Raw genomic sequence first — 6,046 nt, forward strand, 5'->3', positions numbered from 1 at the left:
AGACAACTTGCTTAAATTCATGCGAGTAGATTCTATTATTAGCTTCATCAAAAAAGCTTCTACTATTAATAAAATGACTTTAAAGGAATATCATTTCAAGCTAGTGATCTGAAAACTATCCGCATGGTTCCCGCAAAGTTAGGGCTTCCATTTTTATATTACCACGTTACTGGTTGCTTGCTTTACTTAGGCGTCTAGACGATCGTTATAGTGGTTTTATTTTTGGGGAGGTAAAGGTGTGTGTTTTTATTTATTTTCTTATTTTTTCTGTAGGTTTTCTGGCTAGTGAATAATACGTTTGCATTCGGCAATTGGTGATAGTATAGGTTTGTCTGCCTTGTAGAGCAGTGGATGTTTATGACTTTCAAACTAAATCTTGTAAGGTTTTTATGATGAATATCAATGGATTTACTCCGTTTCCCAATAAAATAAAATAAAATAAATTATTGCTGCTGTGAATTAAAATACTTTCGTATTTGGTAAATATTACTTTTAAACGTGATGTCAACTGTCAAGATGTAAAATATTATATTTTTGTGTTTTTATTAACAACATTTTCTAAAAGCAACTTTAAGGCTGTTTTCTAAAGTTTTTGCTAGTGACTTGAAATTTTTTGAAGAGCAAATACTATAAAATCTTAGATAAAAGCTGAATTTTTCAAAAACAAAACAATTCGAAAAGGGTCTAACCGTGCATAGATGGTATGTCAGTCTTTAAGATAGAAATAGAATTCCTCGGATCACTATTCAAGACAAAAAAAGCTTCAAGATTAATGTACCTCCTTTGTGCTTTGTAGCTTCATTTCTTCTGATGCATTCTTTTCTATTACAAGTCAGCAGGAAACATGTTAAAGTAGAAGAAACATGTTCTAACTCGATCCGAGAGATGTATAAACTAAATATATACAATAGGGTTCGACGAGTACTTGAGAAAGAGGCCGTGCAATGAAGCAAGTACACTAGACGAAACAAAGAAGCTTAAAAGATCAGTGTACTTACCACAACTTCATGAATCTCGGATGTGAAAACGTGGCTGGTGAGCCAATATATGATCACTTTGGCAACTTTTTTCTCGTCATCCTTTGTGTCTTCGATCTGGACGTTATCATTAAAACCAGTTTACCCATTGACTGGTCAAGACGTTCCTCGCTCTCCAAGATGAGATTATCATCGGATACCAGCTCATGCATCAACTTCTGAAGACAATCATCATCTATTACTAACTTCAACATCAAATTGTCGTGCAACCTCATGATCTCGAAAACTGCCTCCTCAATTTGGCACTGGAGCCGACCAATGCCACCTTCAGAGTTGATTAGGCCGGTAGGCCTCCATGAAGGACAAAATTTATGGATTCGATCTATTTCGTCATGCATATCAGTTGGACATTTCATCTTTTGATTCATGAGCTTTTCACACTACAACCAAGACTAATTCTTCTTGAACAACATACTTAGCCATTTGGGATAAACAAGAAATAACTTTTTTTGTGACGGAGAAACAAGAAGGAACTTCTTAAACAATAACCACTCCACCTACACATCACTATTTTACCGTTTAGTCTTTATCTTTACTTTTAAAATACTATTTGTGCTAGCAGCCAAATTATATTTGTACCTCTAAGACAGCTTGTGACCCCGTGTTGTCTTGAAATAGTGTACCTCCCTTCTTTGGATAGCACCAAGTGTCGAAATGATCCTCTGAGACAAATCATCATAAATTTGAATAATAAAAAAAGTAAGCCATTACTTACACAAAGAATATATGTGGAACTTTAATTCTTTTTTTTTTTTTTTTTTTTTTAAACATAACTTTTAATTGATCGATCGATATGGCAAAATCCCAATTTTCATGAATTACAACTTGCATTACCATCTTAGCATGCCCTAAGCAAACACATTACCCTCATCTAAACAAACATAACTTTTAAATTGATAAATAGATATGACAAAATCTCAATACTCATGATTTATAACTTGCATTCCCATCCTAATTCCCTAAAGCAAACACATTACCCTACTTTCTCCCCTCCTCCTCCTCCTTCTTCCCGGTCAACTAGATCCACCGTCCTTTAGTCTGGCGTTCCACCACTTTCACACAGTCATTAATTGTCTTAAGATCCTTTAGTATCTCGTCCTCCTTCCTTTTTCGTGTACGGTCATGATCCTCCACTGTCCCCTTCAGAGATTCCAACTTTTCTATCACTTGCAAACGGGACATCCAAGAGAACTTTTCCTGCGCAACATCCATGGTCTTGTCCCACCCCTCGGTGTAGAAAAAAACCATGAAACTCGACAATGTTGATGCCGAGTCGATCACCACATAAGAAAGCGACATAAAACTCATGATTTGCATTGTGCGACCCGATAGGAATCGTCGTCTGTGCTCGACGAACACCGGTCTTTCATAGTCGATGGACCTCTTCAGGACATGAGACAGCACCTCCTCCACGGTAGGGACTCGCTGGGCCTGGTGAAAACCCTAATCACTGTTGGTGATTAGGTGGTTTAGCTGACCACAAATATGGGTGGTGGGGAAGAGGCTTGAGACTTGAAAATGGATATGAGGTGTAAGGAATCGGCTCTGAAATAACGGGCCATGGATTTGAACTACACTCTACTCTGAGAGAGGAGGAAGAACACAAGAGGAAAGAGGAAAGAACAACGAAAAACAAGGGTTTTCTCTCTTTGAATTGTATGTGGAACTTTAATTCTTCTTTTGTTGCAACACCAACTTTTGCATGATAACATTTTCGGTGAACATTTTTTATTTTATGATTATTATTCTATTATGAACAGTTTTGAGAAAAGAAAAAAACAACCCTACAACATCGCACTTGAATTATATCTAGATGTTTTCGAAAACCAAGTTATTATACAAAAATATCATATATAGATTGTTATCAACAAATGTTATCATAACTTTGTGCAAGTATTGCTCAATTCTCACAAAACCTCACTAGTCACTATGAAACTAATATGTATACGCTTCAAAACCTGCATGGGATGTATGACTAACCAACACATGCATGCTAGAAAGAAAATAGAGACGTGACTTTAAGGTGTTAACTAACAACTTTGAAGTTATGGGTTTAAACTTTATTGACATATATAGGGTGTGTGAGTTATTTAATAAAATGTTTTAAAAAAAAATAAAAAATAAAAAAGGACCCTTGACAGTGATGAATTGTATAGTAATAAACAAAACTAAATTGTATATCAAAATGCAACAATTAGATTGCTTAACCATACAAGGGGTTTCTCAGGTTGCACCAAGTAATCCCCAATATATATATACTTGATAATGAAGGAGGAAGTAGGTGATCAGAAACAATCTTGTATTTTCTGGTGAAAAATGTAGCCATGTATTGCAAAACGTTTCAATGGGAAACTCAAGAACTTGCTTGTTCACAAAAACAAAAGAATGAGCGAGCACCAGTTGTTGAGTTTCTCAACCTATTTCTCCTTACTCTAATAGTAAAAGGAGTAGTATTTTCCCCAAATGGATAAAGTTACGTTCATATAGATACCTGGTGCTTGATAGGAATAATAACGTACTCCCTCCGTTCAAGGGAACTTGACTCTCATATTAAACTCTATCATTGTTTCCTATCCTAAATAGCAATTTACATCTATACATAATGAGAAATATTTTCCTATTGTGATTACATATAGTGAGACTAACAACACTTGCTTCATTATTACCTCGGGTTTGAATTTTCATAGCAGCAAACACTAGCTTATTTCATATTGCTTTATTGTGTTTTTTGTTTGAATAGTGCATCCTTGATACCATTGTGACCTCAGGTTTGAGTTTTCAGAGCATCAAACACTAGCTTGTTTCATATTGCTTTATTGTGTTCTTTGTTTGAATAGTGTATCATTGATATTTTGTTGTCTCATCTTCTTGCTTCCATCCATTGAAAAATCGAGATCGATGGTGGATGCAAAACGGTCCAAAGGTCCAAGAGTATACAGCTTTCTCTTATCCCTTGACTCGATTCAATGTCTCCATCTTCTTCAAGAATAATTTCTTGCCTCACTTCATCTTCATGTCTACTCTTTTGCCTCTTGTTAGACTCTGCCTCTTCAATAACATTCTTGCATTTGGCTCTATCTTCATCTGAAGACTTCTTACAAGAAGTGGCATTCCCTTTGATATGAGAAATATGTTGCTTGAGTCGATATATTTCATTACTCAATATTTTTCCACACAGTTGTATTTCAACCTACGGGGGACATGGAAAAAATAATGTATATACATATGAAAATATAATTTGGGTTGATGATCTTGATCCAAATGAGGCGAATTTGGCTGATAGAGAACATTGCATCTAAGCTTTGTTATCAAAATACTGAAACAAGTTACTCATACACGTCGCCTACGACAAAAAAAGTTGTAAACATTAGTGGTGAAGAAGATGTAAAAAAGATGGTTCAGGAACTACCAGTTAGTCAAGACTTGGAAGTATTTTTGGTGGAGATAAAGAAAAAGAAGAATTAGAAGAGTATCCTACATTTTTGTTTTGGAACTGTCCAGGCATTTTGGGACTCGGCCATAGATATGTTAAAAGTTATTAGTTATATCTATGAACCTTCAATCATTTTTCTTATAGAGACTCGTTTGTCGTCAAAGGTTAATCAAAATTCCTTACTAGGGTTTCAAAAAGTTTGGGATTCTATTGTAACCAGAGCAGCAGCCGGTGAAGAAAACTGTGTTGGCTTGGCTATGCCAATGAAACCAAATATGAAATTTTTAGATGATACAAGAAATTATCTTGATTTCGTGATTATCATAGATTAACTGGTCAAAAGTGGAGGTTGACATGATTTTATGGGCACCCAAAGTTGAAGCATCTCTCGTTAGAGTGGTTCTGCAAAAGTTGAGAAGAATCTTCCATGCATAATATTTGGGGCTTTAACGAAATATTATATGAGCATGAGAAATGTGGCAAGCCGATGAAAGTCGAATCGAAGATGAAAAAGTTCAACAAAATCATCAAAGATTGTCATCTTTGAGATGCCTTGCTTTTTGAAGGTAGTATATATACGTGAAAGAGAGAGGTAAGACTAAGGAGAGACTTGATAGAAGATTGATCACATCGAAATGGTCAACAAGATTTCCTTCTGCTAGGGCATTGCATCGAATGGAGGTATCTCATATCACGTTCTTGTAGTAATACAAACCCATAGTCAGAAACATAAAACAAAGAATGCAGCAGCTCTACATAAGGTGATGGCCCCGATGCTTAAATTTGATCAAGAGTTGGAAGAGCAATATTAATTTTCAATACTTGACCTTGTAACGATCTCTAATATTTTAAAAGAGATACAGTCGAAGTGCTTAGTTAGTCTTTTTTGAAATAGTAATGATGATCGCGCCTCAAAATTAATATTAATGCAGCTTATATTGTAGTATTCACAAAATCTTCGAGTGCTTCACTGTATTTGTGACAGATATATTCTACTCATCTTTTCCCACAAAACACACCTTACCCAGAAAACAAAAATATTTGCCTAAACTTGGGACACCAGAAGCAAGGAGGATGAGAAGCTATACCTAAGGTCTAAAGGAAGGAAGAGTTGAAAAAGCCAGTCAAAATATATATCAGATTTGCACAACACTCCGCATTATGCCGTAGGACGGTTGCTACGACAATCGAATGAAGTTAATGGCCAGAATCATTTAAAAAAAAAAAAAAATCTAGCAGATCTGCAACATTTGAAACTTGATAGCAAACAAGGTTGAACAGCTAATCCTATTACACTTTAAAGTTTAAACTAAGAAGTACTAATCTTGACATAGCAAACAGCTCTACTCTCCTAGACTAGGAAGAGTGCCCGCACCTAGCCACAAACGGGCCACGAATACATCCCCCTGAACCGTCTTCTTGTCCGGCCGCACTCCACGTGTGTCAGCTCGGCCATTGGCCGGTGCCGGTTCTACAGCATAGCCGGACGAGAGAGTGAGAAAAAGAAGTTTTCAGATAATTTGGAGAAGCACGTGAGGCGCGTTCCAAAGAAAGGAAGCTAGTTGGGTTACTATGT

General features: G+C 36.1%; 1 non-coding gene across 1 annotated transcript; it reads right to left on the bottom strand.

The window, feature by feature from the left end:
* Positions 1-649: 649 nt before the first annotated feature.
* LOC101305166 lies at positions 650-1,270 on the bottom strand. Its single transcript, XR_184547.1, has 2 exons — positions 999-1,270; positions 650-822 (listed from the first exon to the last, which is right to left on the bottom strand). It is a non-coding gene; the product is annotated as an uncharacterized LOC101305166 (transcript).
* Positions 1,271-6,046: the final 4,776 nt, after the last annotated feature.

This window comes from Fragaria vesca, linkage group LG4, assembly GCF_000184155.1.
Source record: "Fragaria vesca subsp. vesca linkage group LG4, FraVesHawaii_1.0, whole genome shotgun sequence".
Lineage (NCBI taxonomy): Eukaryota > Viridiplantae > Streptophyta > Magnoliopsida > Rosales > Rosaceae > Fragaria > Fragaria vesca.